Below are 22,334 nucleotides of genomic sequence, written 5' to 3'. Positions count from 1 at the left end.
AAGATTGTCTCAAGCTGCTCCCTAGACTTACTGAATCCAAATTTAAGAAGGTCATCAGGTAACTCATGTACACATTAGTCTTTGGGATGTGCTGCTCTAAGAATTATGAGAAGTGTGGTGGAAAAAAGTGGGCCCCAAGTACGCTGCATTGCACCTGGTGATATAGAGCAGGTTACCTGCCTTTTCTAAACTTCATAATCTTGACCTGTAAAAGCTGACAGTCAAGAGGAAACCAAGAGACCTACCCTGCATGGCCATTGTGAAGCTAAATAGATTAATGCAAAGGATATTGCCTAGAGCTGGAACCATCTTGGGTCCTCAGAGGGAGGGATTTACCTTTATCAGGTCTCTAACTCGTAAAAAAAAGAGTTGCTATTATCTACCAGTTTAGAGGTTTCTGTAAGTTTGGTATAACTTAACAGCAAGTAACTAGACAAGGTGATCAGTAAATCTTAATTGTCTCTGAATGAGAAATGCCCCATGTAGGCTTAAAATAGGGTTTTTATTTTATTTTATTTTATTTTATTTTATTTATTTTATTTTATTTTATTAATTTTATTTTATTAATTAATTTATTTTTTTATTGGGGTGGATTTCTAATGCGTGGGCTGGCCCTAATGGGTTTGCCAGGTATGTGAAAACCCCAGGAGAGTTTACACATGAAGACATCTCTCCAAGTGGTGTATCCAAGGCACAGTTCAGCTTGGGGGCCAATAAATCAGTCTCCATTCTTAGGGCTATGCAAGCTAGCAATTCAGGTGTGCCCGCTCCATTGTCCCCAGACCTGGATGTCACCTCTCCGGGAGAATGCTGTCAAGGTGCTTTATTTGCCCAGCTCAAACTCCTTAAGACTCAGCTCAGGTGGGATCCCTGGGTGGCGCAGCGGTTTGGCGCCTGCCTTTGGCCCAGGGCGCGATCCTGGAGACCCGGGATCAAATCCCACGTCGGGCTCCCGGTGCATGGAGCCTGCTTCTCCCTCTGCCTATGTCTCTGCCTCTCTCTCTCTCTCTCTCTCTCTCTCTCTGTGACTATCATAAATAAATAAAAATTAAATAAAAAAAATGTTTAAAAAAAAAAAAAGACTCAGCTCAGGTACTACTACCTCCAGGAAGCCTTCCTTCCTTACTTCCCAACTCAGCCTGTTGCTCTTTCTTTGTACCTCCAAAGCACCCATGGTTACTTTTGCCCAGCCTTAAGCAAAGACATTTTCCCTGGTTTCTCTCCTCTACTGAGAGGCCCCCAGGGGCAACATCATATTCGTTTGTGCCTCCAGCAAGGTGCCTGAACATTGCAGCCATAGAAGGCAATCGCAGGTCTGCGCCATACTCTTATCCCAGCATGTCAACTGTCCTTAGCACTGTCATGATTCTGGATATTTTAAACAGTTTACTTTTGCAGATGAGTTGGGAATGAATGATGTCCCAGTGTGGAGAATGTGATACCCACCTTGCCTTTCTCAGGGCCTCTTCTTGAGAAATCCTATCTCTTGCTTTCTGCACTTGCCACTAGCTTTGTTCAAATTCAGAAAATTAACTCTCCAAATCTTTCCTGGTCATACTCTTTCTTCTTCTTGAACTGTCTGGTTTCCTCACATATTCTTCACTCCTAAGCGACACCCTCTCTCCTCCTTTCCCTCTTCACACCTTGTCTCCCCAAAACACTTCCAACAGAAGCTAAAATAAATTATACCACTTACTATTCCTAGTATGAGTTGGGTAAATAAGAGTAACATGTTCAGCCAAAGGAAATCATCTCTAGCTGGGAATATCTGGTTTCAGTAAGTCATTCAACAGAATATATGATAAATAATGTCCTGTGAAATTATTCATCACCACAGCCCTGCTGAGTGCACAGTATCATAAACAAGATATTTATTATTCTTGCCCTCATGAAACTTATATTCTGGTGGGGGCAACAGGAGAATGAGCATATTAATAATACACTTGATATTTACACTGAGAAAGTTATCTGGAGGAAATAGATGGGATGATGTGGGGGGAGCCTCTCTGAGGAGGTGGCATCTGAGCCCAGTCTAGAAGGATGATGACAGCAAGCCGGATATGGGGAGAGTGTTCTAGACAGAGAGCAAAGCAGGTCCAAAGGAAAAGATCGTGTGGCATATAAAAGGAACAGAAAGGAGATCAATCTGACTGACTGCAAGTAAAGAGAAGATTTGTGTAAAATGAATGAAGTTGGAGTAGTGGGAAGGAGTAAGATTATTCCTGGCCTTGGAGGTTATAGTCAAGCTTATTTTATTTTAGGAGCCATGGGAACCCCTGATGGGAGTGACATGACGTGGTCTGCATTTGTCAAAGATCACTGAAGTCCATATTGGGAATGGGTGGTTGAGGGGTCAGCAAGGTAGGAGTGAAACCTTACATTCTTCAGTAGCTCAAGCAATATAGAATTAAGATAGACTTGAGTAAATCTGTTCATGAGCTACCCTGATAAAGATTATGGCTACCTTTGAGCACTTTCACAGAGGATCAATGGCTTGACCTTTGTCTGCAGACTCCCTGGGACAGTGGAATCACTTCACAAAGTCTTGGAATCTCTATGCACACCGATAATTATTGATAGAATAAGCAATATGTCTCCACCTTACATTATTTATCATTTATTTTTTCTCAATGCAAACAGAGTTGTGATTAATAAAACATACATATTCTTTAAAAGCACCATTAAATGCATAGGAACTTTCCATCATTACGGGTTGCAGTCCTATTAACTGAATTTTTTAATTGATATCGAATCCATAAAAAATATTATGAGTTCAAAATACATCCTGCTGCATAAGTCAATATCCAGAATTTATCCTTGACCCAAAGAACCTCCCCACACCTCTGGATAACCTAGAAGATTGGATTTCCTGACTACACTTGGGTTTAGGCTGGGGCCAAAGGGAAAGTGAACCCACGTGATGTGTGACTTCCCTTCTGAGCTACATGAGCAGGTCTGCAGGTGGTCTCTTACCTGGTTCACAGGCTGGCTGTAAAGAACTCTAAAATGTGGAGTTGCAATTTGGAAGTTGCTGGGATCTGGGATCCCCCAGTCAACATTGGAGGAGGAGAGTTGCCAAGGAGTGAGACCTAATTAGCACTGGAATGGGAAACAAAGAAATAAATCTTTTGTTGTATTAAGTCACCGAGATGTTGAAATTATGTGTTGCCACAGTCTAGTTAGCTGAGGCTGACTGACACCATCCTTTGATACGCCTGCACTTGTGACCAAAGAGGCATATTCCAGGTTGGCAACTGCTGCAGCCTTGTGACAGCAAGAAAATGCGAACTCCCTAAATGTCCATCTGTGGGAGGCGGTTTCAATCTGAATGGCACATTCATACAGTGGAATATTATCCTGCCATTACAAGGCAGCTCTGTAAATTATACAGAGTTGGTTGAAAGGTTGGGTGAAAAAGGCAGGGTTCAGTAGAGATGTATAGTATTTGGCCATTTGTACATAAAAAATAATATCCTTATGTAGTAGCAGGTAACATAGATTGGCCTTAAGGGCCATTTGGTGTTCTAAAACTCTACAATTATTAACTCATTTAATCCTTACAACCGGCCCTCTCCGGTGCTTCCCAGAATGATCCCTGATTAACCAACCATCACAATGAGACACAGAGAGACTAGGGAGGCTGACGAAGGTGACTTGAGTAGGACCAGCTGGAGCAAGCACCCACGACCTTGGTGATTTCATAGTAGTGCATAGATGTGGGAGCTCACTGAAGTATAGAATTTCTTTGGGAAAAAACACAGAGTTCTGGCAGGAATAGGAGCCTCTGGACAGGAGAATTGAAAATTGGGTTCACACTTGGAAGAAATATTTGATTCCAGTGTATGTCTTCACCAATCGTGTGTAGACAGTATGTATTTGGAAGCAAAAATACATAGCTTTTATTTTTGTTTATATTTTATTTTTTAAAGTAAGCTCTACCTCTCAGTGTGGGACTTGAACTCAGAACCCTGAGATCAAAAGTCACATGTTCTGCAGACTGACCCAGCCAGGGGCCCCATGCATATATAGTTTTTAAAGGCACTGAGATCCTAAGATCATTCTAATTTTGATATCCTTACCTACTCTTTTTATAACCCATCGGCTCTAGATCCAAAGAAAAAGTTAAAACCACTTCTAGGATGGTGAACAGAGCCCACTGCTCTTGGCAAAACCCAGGCCTCTCCCCGACCCCTGGCTGTGGTGTCTCTTGCCCCATGCTCCTACCCCCACCCCCTCCCCAGGGACACAGAGAGAGGAACACTGTGCCACTGTCTGAGAATTCACTCCTTGTTCAAAGAGAAGTTTGCACTCCAACAGATTTTTGCCTTTTGCAATTATGTCATTAAAAGCGTTCTGAACTTCAGACTTGAAATGAACTCCAGAAAGGGTCTGCCCTTTTAGCTTTCGGCTTTACATAATTTATGGTTTTGAATCTTATTGAAAAGTGCAAAAAGGGATTCAGAAAAGGTTCCAAGCAGACACACACAGCCATGCACATCCCTCCCTGCTGCCCCCCTGCCCCCAGCCATCTTCATGCAATTCCCCACTGCCCCTGCCCACAGTGGAGGGGGCACTGTCTTCAGAATGAGAGGGTTTTATCTGGGTCATCAAAAGAATGTGGCATTTGTAACACAATCCCCCCATCCTCCCTTTGGCTTATCTATTAGTAGCTATAATATTCCCCTCCTTCTCCCCTCTCTACCTGGCACCTACCTTTCCTTCCTTCCCTTCCCTCTCTCCATCCCCCTACTCTCCCTCTTATCTGCCCTCCTCCAACTCACCTGGCCCTGGAGTGTCACTTGGCATTTTAGGGAATAAATAGGACTAGGAGAGGAGGATGTTTGAACTTAAATTGTCTATGTTCCATTCCTGGCTCTCTTACTTTCCAAACTTGTATCTCTGAGCAAGTCACCTTAACTTCTGCAGCCCTGTTTTGCACATCTGCGGACTAAGGCTGATAATGGTTGTATCTATCTCCTAGGTCATCGTTTGGATCAAAGGGCACCCTGTAAGAAAAGGACATGGCGCTGTGCTTGCATGGGGTATGCACTTCGTAAATATTGGCTTTATTATTCTGGGAGGCAGGATGGTGTTGTAGGTAAGACTGTGCTCTCTGGCAGCAGACTGTCTGCGTTTGAAACTCTACTCTGCCATTTAATAGTTGGGCCATTTTCAAAGTCATTTCTGCTCTCTGAGGTCAGTTTCCTTATCAGTGCGATGGGGACAATGATGCCATTTATCTGTAGGATCGCTGTGGGGAGAAAATGAGATGAAGCGTGCAAGGTACTTAGTACAGGGGCTGGCACATTGTATCTGCAGTAAATGCGGGCTCTTGGTGTGGAGATGTGCCAAGCAGAGGGAAACAAATAAACAAACAGATTTCCCAAATCCCCTGAAAATCATTTCATCTTATTATTTAAGAGAAAAGGTGGCCTCACCCTAACACAGAATTTGGTTGCAGATCCAGCCCTGGGCTGATTTCAATGGCCTCTGGCTGAACTGCCTGCCAGAGAAGGCTGCTCACCCCGGACCTATGGCAGTTTTCAGGGTCAGGAGGATGTCTGCATTTTTATCTGGCGACCTCCAACTCTCTCCTCGCTTCTGGTGGGAGAACTCCTCCAAATTTCTCTTCCTCAGTGGCCTGCCCTCCCAGCTCCAGTTCCAGATAAGAAGGGCATTGACTGAGGATGTGTGTATTTGAGGCGGAGGTTGGAGCAGGGATAGCCAAAGGGGAAGATCCAAGGCTCTAGGTGTCTCTCAGCCTGGGACAAGTTCTGTGGGCTTGTGGCTCCTGTCCCAGGCTCCAAACCTACTTCTTCCCCTTCTGGCTGTGAACTCAGGCCAAAGTGCTTAGCATTTCTCCATCAGCTTCAGTTTTGTCAACTGTGAAACTAGAAAAATAGCAGTGCTTTCTTCAAAGAGTTGGGACTGAAAAATAATGCCCATGGAGAAATGGGCTCAGCAATCAGTAGATGGGTTATTACCAAGGTGACTTTGAATGGCCAACAGGAAGTCCAGGTAGGTGGATCCAGAAAGAAGTTTCTATCATGTCAAGATCTGTGGTTTCCAGTGCAAGTTCTCCCTCTGAAATCATTCCTGTAAATGTTGCCTTCTAGACACAGTATGGATGACCCAGGGCAGGCTCTTGACAGAAAAAGGCTCAGGACGGGGGAGAGGAAAGAGGGAGCTGAACTGGGTGGGAGTCCAGTCTCTGCAGAACCTCTGCTGAGTGCACCCATAGACCTTCCTTCTGTGGGTGCTCTTAAAGCAAGGAGCCAGAAGTCTTTCTTCCCACTGGCCCCTGATTTATTCTCAGCTTGCTGCATGCCTTCCCAAGCCAACTTCCCTTCCCTTTGTACTTCACTTTGTAAAATAATTTAAACTGTGGAAGTGTCATATCTGAGGCAGGGACAGACTTAGAAGCTCTGCCTGGAGCTGCCTTGCAGACCTCTGGTTCCAGAAAGTTCCCAGAGCTCTAGTACTTTGCATGCTCTGAGATCCAACCCTATTTTTGTTTCAGAAGGCTTTAGAATTCTCTCATTTTCTGAGTGTCTGTTGGAGCAGAAGACAGAATCACAGACTATGAGAGCAAAAAAAGTATCTCAGCAATCATCTCTAGAAATGAAAAACTTGCAGCCCATGGCAAATCTGACCCACCATATTGTGTGTTTGTGTATGTGTGTGTGTGTGTGTGTATGTGCGTATGTGCACACTTTTTTTTTTTTAAATGAATGATATACCAACACTTGAAGCCTAGAGTTGTCCGTTCCCTTGCAAAGTCATAAATCTGGGAATGCTGGTTTACATTTCATCATGGCGGCAACAGGATAAGTAGGGTAGTGGCTGTACCTTTGCATTGACCCAAGCTTCTGTCCATATAGTCCTCACCACTCCCCAGAGCACCACACTCACCTCTTTAGTTCATCTCCATATCTGCATGGTCCCAACTGGCATTTGGGTTCATGACTTCTAATCTATTGACTGTCATTGTACAGATGGGAACTCTCATGGTGACGGTGAGAAGTGACTGTCAAGGTCATCAAAGGAGAAGGGCCCGGAGTGGGATGCGAGCCCAGCCTTTTCTAGGTCGGGGCTCTCTTCATAGGAGGCTAAACTGTTGAGGACCTGGAATTCATGCGCATGGCACTGATGCCCTCTGGATGACTTCATGGGGTTACAGGTTCCCCTCTCTGGTCTTCACCGCTCAGGGGTCATTGGCTCAGGTTGGGGTGGTTGTTGATAGCGGGGTTCACTCAGCCCTTTCTTCAGATGCCTGAATCAGAGAAATGAGCCCAGAGATGACTCTTGTTTCCTGTTGTATGTTTCACTTCTGTACTTTATTACCTCTCCTCTTGTCCTTTATTGGCGACCCTGTTAGACAAGGTTGGCAAATGTTCTTCATTTCTCCTGCTAACTGTGGTCAAGAGAAAATTATTATGGTGGAAGGTGCCTGGTGGCCCAGAACTGTCGCACTGCCTCTCACACCTGTGTACTGACAAGGGCTTCTGACTGCAAAGGACACTTGATGTTGGCCCCACAGAGCTGAGATTTGGCTAAACTCTCATCTTCCAGTCCCTGGGGCTACATCAGACAGTGCCATGAGTGACCAGTGCTGACTCCAAGCAGGCACGAGGAGGCTGGCAGGCGGCCCCAGCAGTGACCTGGGCGTCCCCTGTGTCCTCACGAACTTCAAAGTTCTTTAGGGCCTGGGACAACAGGTACGGTGTGAGGGGGCCATGTCTCCGTGCTTGGCAGGTCTTGTGCATTCTGTTGGTGCCCGGAGGCCCTAGGGGCTGGCCCTGCTTTTCCATTCTCTTCAGTCAGCTTCAAATCCCTGTGTCTGAAAATGAAATTAGAAGGAGCAGCTGAGAGATCATACATATATAGTAGATCCAAATATAAAATGCCTCTCTGTCCCTTCTAGGGACAGAGGATAAGGATGCTTCTAGGACCAGCAACAGGGATTACACAGTAATCTTATTATACAGGGTCTACCAAGGGGGAAGAAAGGGTCACTTTTCCATGCATGGTAACACCATCCCCCCACTTCCCTTTTCTCAGCCACCATCCCTGCTGCTGCACGGGCTTTTCATCCTCTGAATAGAAGTCACAGTTATGCCGGAGCTTCTTGTAGGCCAAAGGAGTTTCTGGTTTCTTCTTTTTCTCAGGATGGCTCACCTGCTGTCCTCAGCCTCATAGACTTTCCCCACAGCTTGAGCCTGCTGTTCGGATGTGAATTTCATCATTTGTCAAAAGAGAAACTTGGATAGGGAGTATTAAGTTCCTTAAGACCAACTATTCCCAGCATCTGGCCTCATCCAGCTATCCCAGTAAGAGAAGGCTTATTTCTCTCTTCTTGGGACATTGTGACAAAGCAAAGGATCCTTGACGAGCTTCTGTCCAAAGGCATAGGGTTGAGAGAAGTGAGTGTAGCCATAAAATGTGAGATGAGGTCTTGCCCCCTAGTGTCTGACTCAGCTGCCTGCTTTATGAGCAGCTAAGTATTAGGAAACCATGCTTGGCCACCAGCTAGTCTCCTCCTTTGCTGTGATTAAAATTTAATCCCATCTCCTTCACTTATGGAGCACGACTCTGGATGAATATGTGTGTGTGGCTCGGGGAGCATGTGGTGGAGGCAAAACTGACCCTATAAGTTATCTAAAGATTGGAAAATACACAGATTTTGTCTAGTAAGAAGTGATCTGCTATTTACCTCAATTTTTACATACAAAACCCGAGGCTGTTTATGCTATTGCACTCAGCACTGTTTTCTGTACCAATGGATGGGGAAAAAATAGACTATTTAAGAGAATGATAAAAATTGTTTCAAGTTTCATGTATATTTCATTGATATGTGACACTGGAATACAGATCGATGCTTACATTACATGAAGTAATGTTTCATGTGCTCTCATCACACAAAGCCACCTCCAGCTGTGGTAGGATAGCTTGAACATGGCAGGAGCGCTCTTAGGACTCGCTCAGTGAATGAATGAACGTTAATGTCATCCCATTAGTCACATGCTCACAGACGCACAGATGCTCTCCTCTGTGCTGGAGTCCTTTGAAGCGCTAAAAATCATGTGGACAAGGAAGGATCATAATTTTTCTTGACTCTAAACCAAAAGTCAACAAACCTTTTCCTTAAAGGCTCAGATAGTACATATTTTTGACTTTGCAGGACAGGAGGTCTCTGTTGCCAATACTCTGCTCTGCTGTTGATTCACAAAAGCAGCCACACACAACACAAAAACAAAAACCACAAAAAACAATCACACTTCACTTACAAAAACAGGTGGAAACCGGATCTGGCCCCTAGGCCCTAGTTTGCCAAGTTGTGGTCTAAACCTTTGGTTAAGTTCTGTCAAGCGCTGTGATTAAAAACAGATCTGGCACTTTGGCAAAGTTTGGTCATGGATTGAAAACTGGACCGAGCCTGTTACCATGAAAACAAGCATAAAACTGGTTGTCAGGGAAACTGGATTCTTTTCTTCGTTCATTCACTTGGAGTGAGACTCTAAGAAAGCCTCACTTATATCAGCCTCAGCTTCCCTATGAATAAAGCGAGGGTTTATTTACATCGGAAGAAACTCAAGCCTTTTCCAGAATGTATACGATTTGTGTTCACACAACTCTCCCACCCCCTCACCATTTTTTAAACTTTGGCAAACTTTTATAGGTTCAGTATCAGCCTCGTGGGAAAAATCAGAGTTGAGAATGTGGTATGGAGGAGGAAAAGCCTAACTGTGATTATGTTTTGTTTCTGGACATAAACAACAACAACAACAAAACAAAAGAACAACCAAAAACATTTTTATCTGTAAGGTTTGTTCACGGTGCTTTTTTACTTCTAGATATTAAGTGCCTGTATCACAACTTTTTAGTGAGCTGATATTTCAAACACTGTCCCTACAGCTAAGAACTTTCTCGTGGCCTGCATTTTGATAGAGGATAGCTAGGACTCTGGCATGTGTGCCAGGAAAGGAGAATTAGACAATCTCACTCTATACTCTGAATTTAGAGAAATGAGGCAAAGGCATAGGGCCATTAGTAAGGCTCTAGTGGGGATTCAGTGGAAATCCATTAGGGACAGTGCCAGAAGCTGATTCTAAAGAGACTCTTCCTTCACCAGACTGTGGCTCTGATTCTTGGGCCCAGCCTCTCTTGATTTCTGCCCATTGTCTGGGACAGCTTTTCCACTGATTCTCTGCTGACATCCTTCCAACAAATTTAGTGCTTGCTTAAGTTCAAAAGAAGTACCTTCTGTTGCTTGCCATCAAAATCCCTGACTGAAACATCAAAGATACAGGTCTGCATTTAATTTTTGTCTTTTAATTATTATTTCTAAAGTTGGAATAACTCCTTTCCACAATCAGAAATCATAGATTATTAGCATAAATTCTATCCTAATCCTCTTCCAATAGCCATTTCACTGGTAAGAAGCCTCTCATTTGCCTTTGAGCCTATAGCTGAATATTATGCTGGCCTGAGAGCTTTCTAAAGAGCTGGCACTGTAGGAACAATAGCTTCTACTTCACTGCCTTCATTCATTCATTCACGCTTTCATTCATTCACTCATTTATTCCATCAACATTTCCCTAGCATCTACTATGTATCCAATGTGACAGAAGGTATTGTCCTAAGGGAGCCACACAACAGGAATTTACCACCTATGGGGAGAATAGAGATACACTTGTACAACTAATTATTTAAATACACTTCCTTATAAGGACCCCAGAGAAGGTGAGGGTGTTCCTACCAGGAATAGCAAGGAGACATTCCCTCATCCATGCGTGAGGAAGGGTGAGAAAAGCCTTGCCAAGTAATTAAACTTTGAGGCTTGCACTGAAGGATGAATGGGTAAAAATTGTTGAAGGAGGGAAAGAATTGGAGGAAACAGAATGTGTGAAGGCTCTGAGTAGGCAGGAGCATGTGCACTTAGGAACTGAAGGAAAGCCGGGGCTCTGGATCTGAGTGAGTCTGAAGGATTGGATGGAAAACTGAGCTGAAGAGGCATTTGTGCCTTGTTGGCCAAGGTAAAGATTGGGACCATTCTCTCCCCAGAGCAACAGGAAACCACTGGTAGAATTTACTTGGGTGAGTGAAATGATTGGATTTCCATTTCTCAAGCCTTTCTCCAACTACTGTGACAGAATGAATGAGAGGGGATAAGAGGGCTATGAGGAGGGTCATTTGGATGTTATTCAGTGCCCCCAGCAGTACTTTGAGTAGGGTGGTGGTGGGGGAAAAGAGAAATGGAGACAAGAAACATGAGAGGCAAAAAAAGACAGAATTTTGGGTACCTGGGTGGCTCAGTTTGTTAAGTGTCTGAATCTAGATTTCAGCTCAAGTTATTTCTCAAGGTCATGGAATCAAACCCTGTGTTGGGCTCATGCTCAGCTCAGAGTCTGCTGGAGAATCTCTCTCTGCTCCCCCTCCAACCCTACTCATGTGATCCCTCTAAATAAATAAATAAATAAAATCTTAAAAAAAAAAAAAGAGCTCCAAGACTATTTTGTGGAGAGTTTCCATTATGCACACAGGGTAGATGGAGGCAATATTTACTGATACAGGCATTTCTGCAGAAAGAAGGATTGGGGTAAGGTGGAGGAGTTTTGTTTTAGTCATATTGAGTTTTGTAGCTTGGCTGAACCAATTGAATAGTGTAGCTTATTACTGTTCCCATTGGTTCTTTCTTGGGAAAACAGAATGGACCTCATATGAGGGTATTGGGTCCTTCTGTCTCCTATATGAATTCCTCCACTTCTGTATTTCTTGGTATGAGGCCTGTGGTCACTTATCCTCTTGGGAGGCTCAGGACAAACTATCCTCCTTTTCTCCTTCCCTATTCATCCTTTTGTACCACCCCAGTGAGTATCTATATCTCCCGATAAGTGATCCAGTTGTGACTCCCTCTTGACTTTGTTTTTTTCTAGGAGTACAACTAGTCCTGACCTTCCCGAATCTTCTAAATGGGCCATTCCTCCCGAGCCTATTGTGAGTCTTAGCCTTGTTAATTAGGATGGCTGGACCTTAGGCTCTGATCAATATTCATGTAAGCACTTTCAAAAATTCAGTTTTTTTATCCACCCATCTTTCTGGATTTTTAAAAATTATTATTATTCTTTAGGTCAAGGTCCTGGTCAATCATTCCAATGCTTACAGAACCTCAACTGAAAACAAAGAAATGTTATGAAACTAAAATTATGAGGCTATTGTCAAGATTGTATGGGGACATGTTCTCTGGAAGACCTATGAACACCATTTCTCTGTCCTCTCTCTTTTCCTCATTAATTTTGAATAATTGGGCTAGCTGTCATGATTGACGCAATGACAATGATTGCCAAGTTCTTAGAAAATGTCAAACGCTAAATATGATAATAAATTGCACCCAGGGAAACTAAGGATAGGTCTCAGCTTTGCTGTCTAGTCTTTACAAAAAAGTTCAGAAAAATCCCGTAAATGGCCCAGATGAAGATTTTAATTCTTTCCTGCTCACCTTGAGGCTTACAAACATGACATCCTTTTATTCCACCATATTTTCCACATTTCCCTCTATTAGGACAAACATTATGTCAAAGAGGAATAGAGCATGGTTGCATCTGAAGGACACATAAGGAAATAAATACCATACAGGCAGAAGAGGGACAGAATGAGTTAGTACATTAAGATATTATTGAAAAGTCCAGAGGAACAAGGCAAAATCCCATAAGTTCAGCAGTCCTGGATTATTTCACTACATGACACTAAAAATGAACAACATACTAGCCAATTAATTTTTTTTTCTTTCCACATGACTCTTAGTTAGAATGGGAACATCTGGAGTTTGGAATCAATTGTCCAGAACTAGCTGCTGTGCTAATTAATATTCACACAAATAGCTCTCTGCCAAGGTGTCCCTGCAGGCACGAGTGTTTTTCCACAAACTTTGTCCATTTAGGAGTATTCTGGTTGGCCTGTATAAGGAAGAGGGGGAGCATAGGAGGGTGATGGAGGAACCCGCAGCATGGCTTTCCATCTGAAACAATGAACAGCCCATTGGATGAGGTGCTGAAAACTCAGGAGAGGGTAAAAAATCCTGCTGTGTGAATAGAGATCTAATTAGCAGGATTGCTTCCCCAGTCTCCCTAGTGCATAGAAGAAGGTGAGTCTCAGAATGATGTCATGGTTATAGCTTGTCGATTGAGGGCAGAATGAAGACCCTTTCTTTAACTGTAGACTATTCTGGCAGAGCTACAGTTTCTCTTGTTAGTAATGAACTGGTAGAGATGCTGGAACTGTCTGTGAAATTCACTGCCTTCAAGAATCTACACAATTCTGAATCTACCTCTGTTGGCTCTCATGATGGCTTGCAGTAGTTTCTTCTTCACTTCTAGTCCATAGTGCAGGACTTGAAAAGATAGCAGTATAGGTATTAATACCCTCACAGACCACTTCATTCAATTCACTGGCTGGCTGGTGATTCACTATGTGGAGCTGCACTGGCCAATATAGCAGCCAATTTAAATGCAGTTGGTCTGAATTGAGATGTACTATCAATGTAAAATGTAGACCAGATTTCACGTTTCTTTTTACCTTTGTGTTTTTGTCTACACACGCACAAAAGTTTGTTTTATAGCAAAGACCTCATAAAACAAAGCCAAACTTAAAAACAATAGATAGAATGTATTTGCAATACACATGACAAGAAAAAAGTGACATTTCTAATATATGAGAATCTCCTATTAATTATTAAGGAAATATAAACAACTCAAAACAAGCAAATAGATGAATAGGCATTTCATAGAAGAGGTGATTCAAGTAGCCAACAACTATATGAGATGTTTGTCTTCACCTAGATTCACAGAAATACATGTATAATTTAAAAAAATATTTTATTAATTTATTCATGAGAGACAGAGAGAGAGAGGGGCAGAGACCCAGGTGCCCCGAGTCACAGAAATACAAAAGAAATAGTGATTTGCCTGTTTTTAACTGTCAAAATTGACAAAACTTTTATTTTTTTAAATTTCTTTTTAACTTAAATTTTAGGTAGTTAACATATAGTGCAATATTGGTTTCTGGATAGAATTCAGTGATTATTCTTCACTTACATGCAATGCCTAGTACTCATCCTAACAAGTGCCTTCTCGAATCCCCATCACTCATCTAGTCCATCCCCCCCCCACCCCACCTCCTTCCCTCAACCCTCAGGCTCTTATGGCTTTATGGCTTGTTTCTCTCTCTCCTTTTTTTTTTCTTCCTTTTCCCCTTTCCTATAAAAGCTGCAAGTCTTTTTACCTTTTTAATGCGACTGCTAGAAAATTTAAAATTACATATGTGCCTGACATTTGTGGCTCATACCATATTTACTTCTATTAGATAGTAGTGACCTAGAGTCTTGAGTCAGGAAAGACTTCCCTTCAGCTCCCTCTAATAAAATAGCTATTATTTTCTGATAATCTACCATGAAACACCTACCATGGGCTTACTTCCATGTTAGACACTTGCATATTATCATTAGTACTCATAGCAATCCTATTATCTAGAGATTATCAACCTCATTTTACAGATGAACAACTTGGTCTAAGAGAGAACATGTGATTGGTTGGACCCATTTGGTTTAAGTCAACATCATTGATGGCACCAACAATGTGCTCTAAATGGTGACACACACTGGGGACAGGTTTGAGGAGTTATCACCCATGACCAACTTGATTGAAACCTAGGTCCCTCTTAAACCATCCTTATCCTTGTAAATTCTCAATGTGAAGAAGGCAGACTGATCAGAGTGGTTAGGGGTTCAGATTCTGATTGCTAAACTGGGGCTTGCCATTCCGGGCCCAACAATGTGTGAGGGTCTCTGAGCATCAAGGAAGGAAACATCTGAAGCCAGTATGAGGAACAGAAAAGAATGGGATCTGGAAAGAGAAATCAAATACTCTATGAGTCAGGAAAAGACAAATATGTCCATATATAACATAACCTGAATACGAGCTTTGGATCTTGGACAAATCTGCCCTTGTATTGAGTCCCAGTCTTGAAAGAGGAAGATGCCCAAAATAGTGGTTTTGCCCTTAATTATGAAGAGATTTATGTTAAATTATTTATTTTATTCTTGTAAGGACTCTAAGGGGCAGGCACAACTTTCATCATCTTCCTCTTCTTGCAGATGAGGAAATTGAGACACAAAAATTAAGTAACTTTAACATACAATTAGTGAGTGATAGAGCTGGTGTTTCTTTCTAGATAGTGTACTAGTTATTGATTACTGCATTACAAATTACCACCATTTTGCTTTAAAACAACACAGACTTATAATCTTACAGTTTTATGAGTCATAATTCTGGACATGGCATGGCATGGCACAACACAGCTGTTCAGTGTCTTACAGGGCTGCAATCAAGATGTTAACTGGGCTACATTCTCATCTGGATGTTTGACTGGGGAAAAAAACATTTCCAAGTTTATTATGGTTGTTGTAGAATTCATTTCGTTGTGACTATATGACTGAAGTCTTTGTTTCCTTCCTGGTTGTTGGCTGGTAACCACTCTCAACTCCTAGAGAGACCACCCTCAGGTCATTTCCCTAGGGTCCCATCAGTAGTCTCTCTTCAGAGCCTGGAAGCTTCTTCTTTCAGACCAGTCAGGGAATCTCTCCCTCCAGTCTGCTAAGATGGAGTCTTACATAACGTAACATAATCAACGGGAACAATGACTTCATTATCTTCATATTCTGCTACCTAGAAGCAAGTTGCAGGTCCTACTTACACTCAAGGGGAAGAGATGAGACAAAAGTGTGACTCATCGGGGATCATCCTAAAATTATACTTATCACTGTATGTGTGCTGATCCCAGTAATGAGAGAGAAAAGCTGAATGGGCTGCTTCACAGAACCAGGCTAAGCCTAACCTGCTCTCCCTGCTCCATCTCTGCCCATTCCTGTATGAGATATCTTTAGGCCACAGAACTAGCTTTGCCCAGTCCCTAAGCCTATGATTATTGAGCCTGACAGCCCCTGCTATCAGGAGTCTAGCTCACTAGTAGATGGAATCTGGCATCATCTTGCCTCCTGAAATCTAGAACCTACTGTGCTTCAAATGATCCATTAGTCTTAAGATCCCATCCATTCATCTTTTTGTTTCTCTTCATGAACCTTTGCCAGGCTCTATGCCAGGTGCTGTATACATAAAAAATGCTCTCCCTTGGTAAATCAGACTCTGCCTTTCAGCTGTTAGATGGGATCCTGCTTCAACTCAGAATATACTTGGAATTCCAGGACTAGAACCCAGAGACTCCTGAAACCCTGCCTGTGCCCATCATAATGGATTTCTTAAAGGTCAGCATAGCTTCCAATGTGTTTTTTTTTTTTGTTTGTTTTGTTTTTGTTTTTTTTTGTTTTTTTACTATTGCCCATGGTCTTAGAAGCAGACCACAGCTGGTCAAGTTCAGGCTCAGTGTGTTCACTTCTTTCCCCCATTACATTCTTTTTCCGTGTTCTACCTCCTGGCTCATGTTTGAAGTCCCAGGATGCCTTCCATCAGGACCTAGGAGAATTACCATAGTTTTTCTTGTACTTGTGGCTAGAGGCTGCTACAAGATGTTGGGCTCACATATATCTACCGAGAATCTTTATATAAAATCATGGCTATGTTTTGTTAAAGTATACTTTTACCTTTCTGAGGTTAATGAAAGCATAGCTCTATAATTATAGCAATAGCTCCTAACAGAAGTCTGACCGAAAGTTGATAGGGGTTATGTACCAGCTCCCTGAAGGTGGAACAGCAAGAAAGCCTCTGACTGAAGTCTCTGTCTCTTCCAGAAGGATTCAGCTGCGAAACTGGTTCCAAAGAAGGAGGCTCCAAATAAGGCAGTAAGCAAATAGCTTCTATCCTTGCCTTGATGTTCAAAACTTTGGCTGTTTCTGCTGTTAGGCAGAGGAACCATGTCTGCTTGGTTTATAGAACATCCAGCAAGTATAGGACCTAGTAAATATATTCAATGTACACATATGCTCAGATGAATGAATAAATAAATGATTATTTCATTTATCAGTCATTTTTGTATATTCATTCATTAAAAAATTATTAAGTGTCTTTCTTTGCCCCACTCACTAAGCCCACTTTTGCCAACTGCTGAGAGTCTGGAATTATTCTTTCTCACATGGATCTATGGTCTTCATTTGCTTTAATATAAATTAAGTGACTCTCTGTCCTTAATTCCTTCTGGGCTCAGATCATCTTATTAGTCTCTTCTGCCCTGATTTATCCTGTTCTATCCTGACCCATTCTGTCCCTTTTCACCATGCTTCACTGTACTAAACTTCCAGGGTCCTTCCCTAAACCAGGAACCCAAGATGAGAACCATGAAAACGCAAAACCAATGGGTGGTTTGATATGAACATACTACAGTTCTTTCACTTTGGTATGATCCTTCTGCTTCTTTCATCACCAGTTTTTTTTAAGATCTTTTATTTATTTATTCATGAGAGACACACAGAGTGAGACAGAGACATAGGAAGAGGGAGAAGCAGGCTCCCTGTAGGGAGCCTGATGTGGGACTAGATCCCGGGATCCTGGGATCCCGACCTGAGCCAAAGGCAGATGCTTAACCACTGAGCCACCCAAGTGCCCCACCAGTGTTATTTTTTAATGGATGTTTAAAAACCTTGAGTAAGGGAGGGGTGGTCCACAGACAAATTCTTGAGAGCTCTGGGAGTTCTCTATCATGATATTTAAAATCTGTGTTTTTATATTTATGCCAAATTATGTGCTGTAGGCTCTCTAGAGCTTAGCATGAAATTAAAAAAAAATACTGCCACCATTTCAGTGACTACCTTTATAGTTTGCTTAGAATAATATCAAAACCACCTAGTATTATTCCAATCATTCAGGCAAAGGAAGAAACGACAGAGGTGGATTAGAACATAAAGGATGCTTTGTATCCAAGTGATGTCACTGCATCCTGAACCAGGGATGGTTTTGCAGTAGTTTGCAAGAAAAAAAAATCGAAAAATTGAGTCATCATGGAGCCCACATTAGTATTAGCATGCTAAATTCAAAATAATTTATTCCACAGCATTCAGTATGATATTCACATGGGGAGCTGAAATTTAGTTTTAGCAAAAGAACCATATCCATCACATTAAATTAATGTTGTTAATTTAAATATTATTGGCTTTGTTTGCATTTGATTTGTGACTTTGTTTTGATTTTATAGTTGTATAAGAATTAAAAGAATAAGGAATATATACTTAGTTTTATGTCTCTACATATTTTAGGATGTTGGCAATAAAACTGTAAAGTGTAAATACTCACTGTCTTTCCCTGTCAAGTACTGCCTGATTGCACCCAAGCCCTTAGTCTTCCTGAAATTGTCTCTCTAGGCTTCCCACTCCTGAAGAGCAGTGAAACTTTCTTAGATTGGGAAGGCCCCTCATCTTTATCACTGGATGGTTCCAGATTTGGGGACAGGAAACACACTCTGCAGGACACAGGGTTTAGGAATTACCTGCAGGGGAATAAAAACACTCTACGAATTCCATGGCAGGCAGATTTATAACTTGGTTGAGTTTGACAGTTGAAGGTGAGCTTGCTGACCTCCTGCATCACTACCCTTGGGGATTTTTACCCTTTCAGAGAAAAACAACAAAAACAAGAACAGGTAACAAAAATGAAATTAGATCCACTTATGGTAATGTTGGCCTGGATCAGGAGCACATGGGCTAACCACATGAAAATGGACTGAAAGGAAGGATTGGGAGTGTTTCCTAAGAGAGACAGCAGTGCTTTCTAGATTTCCACTTCATGAGGGAATACAGGATGGCACATTCTGTTCTCTGCAGATTTGAATCTCTAGGACCAAAGGGATGGTCACTGCTGCACATTAACCATGGGAAGCAATGCTGATGCTGATGCCTGGGTCATTTCCAGTGCTAGCTTTGTGACAGATGCACAGAAGGAAAGGAGAGTGCAGTTATTCAAGACAGCCTCCTTCCTGAACATTGTGCCTCTGAGGTATGGCCTTTGGATGAGTCTTCAGAGGATCACTGGTTGATTGAAAGGATGGGGACCAGGTAAATGATGTCAGACCAGTGCCCAGAGGGCTTCCCTCCTTGCCTACTTCCAGATCTACCTGGAAATGATCCCACTCTTTACAGCTCTGGACTCTACTGCTCTCTCTCTCTCTCTCACTCATTTCTCTTGAGCCTGATCTGGACCATTCCTTTGACTTTCAGAAGCATTGACTATTGAAAGGACCTTCACAATGAGGACTCCTCCACTTCCTTCTCTTTCAGATTCTGAGATCTGTATTCAATTGCCTTTGACTTTGAGAAATCTTTAGGTCTTCATAGATCATTCTACCTACTTCAAGCAGATTGATATTATAAATCAGTGCTTAAGTTAATTATGTTACCTTACCCCACTTTCTACAGACAATGACAAAGAACAATAGTTTACCATATCAGACTTCTGGAAAATCAGCAATGCAATCCAGGAGACCTCATGTCTATTGGGTACCTATTAAGTGCATTCACTGTATTACCTCTACTTTCAGCTCTCCTGAGGGATAGGTGTTAGTAGTCCCATTTTACAGGTGAGAAACTTGAGTCTCTGAGGAGCTAATTTAGGAAGGAGAGCTAGGATTTCATCATAGATGCTGTTTGCTCTGGAACTCCTGGAACGCCCCTGTTGCTATGAGTGCCCCACATGTTTCTGGTGCAGTTCTGCACTGCATGGTTGGGAACGGTGTAACACAGCGGTCCTGTCGCCACTGGGGCCACACAAATTGTGCCACACACAGGCAGGCTTTCAGCATGCTGTCAGCCAAGCACACTGGGGGCCTGCGCCATTGCTCGCAGAATGACCCCGCAATACTTTCTGGATCCCCATGAAACCTGAGCACCTCTTTTAAGCACTTTACTGTCTCTGGATATTGGCCAAACCTTCTTCCACTTGTCTTGTTTGAGTTGTGACTATGATAAAACCTTCCTCCTTCGGGGAATGAGGTAGCCTGATCTCGCTATTCTAGTTGTACATTCTGAGAAGTTGTGCTGTCGAGTCTGCCTTATGTCATTTCCACGGTTGCATTTGCCTTTTTCCCAGTGTCCTCAAATCTTTGGAGGTCATATTGCTAATGTAAACATACAGCAATTACCTATAAAGTTGCAAACAGAAGTCTCACTGGCCTACTTATCAAAGTCCCCAGTGATAGGAGGATGAGGGGAGGGAGAATAGAACCCCCTGCTATTAATTGTTGAAATTCCCATGACGATATATATTTGCATCTCATCTTCCTATCTACTTTAGGCTGAATTCTCTTTGCAAAAAATGATGACATAAAACTGAAATATGGCTGTGAGAAACTCTGGCAAACGATTTCAGCAATGGCCTCCTTAACATTTAATGTCAGTGGATTCTTCCAAGCTAAATTCTCCACCACTGCCTTCCCCCTGCCTCCAGGTAGCTTCCCCAGTCTTCATGGTTTCTCAATAATTTGTAACTCTGATCACTGTAAGTGGTTCGGCACATTAGTCGATTCCCTTAATTCTCCAGCAGCCATGCCACCAAGATCTGCTGATTTGTGTATGTTCGTATTCCCCACGCATTTTCTTATCTAGTTTCTGACAACAGCAATTTGGGTAAAGATTTCATATCTTTCTAATTGCTTCTATTTCTTGTCTTTATCTCTTCTTGTTAAAGACAAATATAGAATGTGAGGTCCCTAACTCAGCATTTATTCTTGTCCTCTGTCCTTCGATCTTCTCCTTCCCTCTTCGTTACCTGGGCTGGTGGGTCTCCAGTAGCCAATGCACTCACTCATTTCCTTTTGAAAGGAGGGAAACCTTGGCTCTGTTTTTTGGACTTTACTTTTTGCTAAAGAGTTTTGGACAAAGAAGAACATTTTCTTCAAATGTGCTGCCCCTCACTGTATTTTGCTCACACGCTGTTTACAGATCCTTCCTCCTTACGCATTAGTTTATGTGTAGCAGGCAGAGCTACTTAGTGTTCAAATCCAAACACACCACAAATGTTGTGTTGTACTTAAAGCTCTAGCTTCTAAAATACGCCTTATTGGGTAGCCCTGGTGGCTCAGCGGTTTAGCGCCGCCTTCAGCCCAGGGTGTGATCCTGGAGACCCGGGATCGAGTCCCACATCAGGCTCCCTGCATGGAGCCTGCTTCTCCCTCTGCCTGTGTCTCTACCTCCCTCTCTCTCTCCTCTCTGTGTCTCTCATGAATAAATAAATAAAATCTCTTAAAATAAAAAAATAAAATATGCCTTATTTTCAATTTCCTTTCTTTTCCCGGTTTCCATTCGGCATCAATTCTGACCAAACATTGCCGAAGTTTTCAAGGAATTCGATCATTCTCTCTTCTCAAAGCAGAATGTCAAAAATGGCAGAGGTAGAGACCTATGTTTTCAGACTGGGGTAATTTTGGAGTTCTGAGAACAGTCCAGGACACCTCCTTTGCGTGTTCAGAGGTTGTCACTATGTAGTAGGTTAAGATAAGTATGTTCTGAAATATTTGCCTTCACTCTGTGTGTGTGTTTGTGTATGTGTGTGCATACCATATGTGTGTCCCCACTTGGTGACTGGAACTGACCCTAACCAATGCCCACATCTGCATAAAATCAGCCATCTTTGCAGCCAATCTGACCAGAAAGTTCCAAACATCTGGAGGTTTAAAATCTGTGACTGGAACTCTTGGATCCCTACACGGCTCTTTTGCCCTTCTGCTTTTCATCTGTAGGCTTGGCGTTGGTATAGGCACTGCTTTGGTGCTTCCTCCTAGGAACTGAACCTTGCAGTGCTGACGTGTTAGCAAGGTTAGCCCTGGAAGGAGCATCATGGGCCTCAGCGGCAAGTTGCTGGACAAGCCCCAGACTGTGTTATGAAACAAACTCTTGTTTCCAGGGTGGGGCACTTGCTGAACGGGCTGAGTTACATGGCTGCAAATAAGAATGACAAAAATAAAGCATCCTTAATTTCCGGGAAAGTCAGTGCTTGAACTTAAAGAATGAATTATTGAGGGAGGGGGGGCCATCTCCTGGATTGGGAGATCTAGCAGAGAAAGCCTAATCATTTCCCCAGTGGGGACCACTTCATCACCCCTGGGGAGTGAACTGTGTTTCTTGGGCCGGAGAATAGAAGGAGCCGGTGGTTTATCATGTTGACAGCCAGTCACGGGGCCTTGAGATGCATATTCCCAACCACAGTGTTCCTGCCTTCTCTTCCCTGCCTGAATCCCTGCCTGGGGCCTCTGCCTCTTCTAGGGCAAGATTTCTGCCTTCAAATCCCTAGCAGTGTCCTTGGAGCCTGATTTCGGAGGCTAGGTATCTGTCTCTACTGCAA

The 22,334-nt window shown here is 42.7% G+C and overlaps 1 long non-coding RNA gene across 1 annotated transcript in view; it reads right to left on the bottom strand.

The window, feature by feature from the left end:
- The window catches only part of LOC111095217, a 65,760-nt gene that overhangs the window by 4,779 nt on the left and 38,647 nt on the right, over positions 1-22,334 (bottom strand). Inside the window, exons 2-3 of the long non-coding RNA XR_005357040.1 lie at positions 6,913-7,840; positions 2,974-3,099 (exon numbers count right to left, since the gene is read on the bottom strand). This is a non-coding gene — a long non-coding RNA (uncharacterized LOC111095217). The remainder of the gene's footprint in view (positions 1-2,973; positions 3,100-6,912; positions 7,841-22,334) is intronic.

Source organism: Canis lupus, chromosome 3, assembly GCF_011100685.1.
Source record: "Canis lupus familiaris isolate Mischka breed German Shepherd chromosome 3, alternate assembly UU_Cfam_GSD_1.0, whole genome shotgun sequence".
NCBI classification, from domain to species: Eukaryota; Metazoa; Chordata; class Mammalia; order Carnivora; family Canidae; genus Canis; species Canis lupus.
Note: the sequence above shows the minus strand (reverse complement) of the source record. Positions and strands in the feature narration are given on the sequence as shown.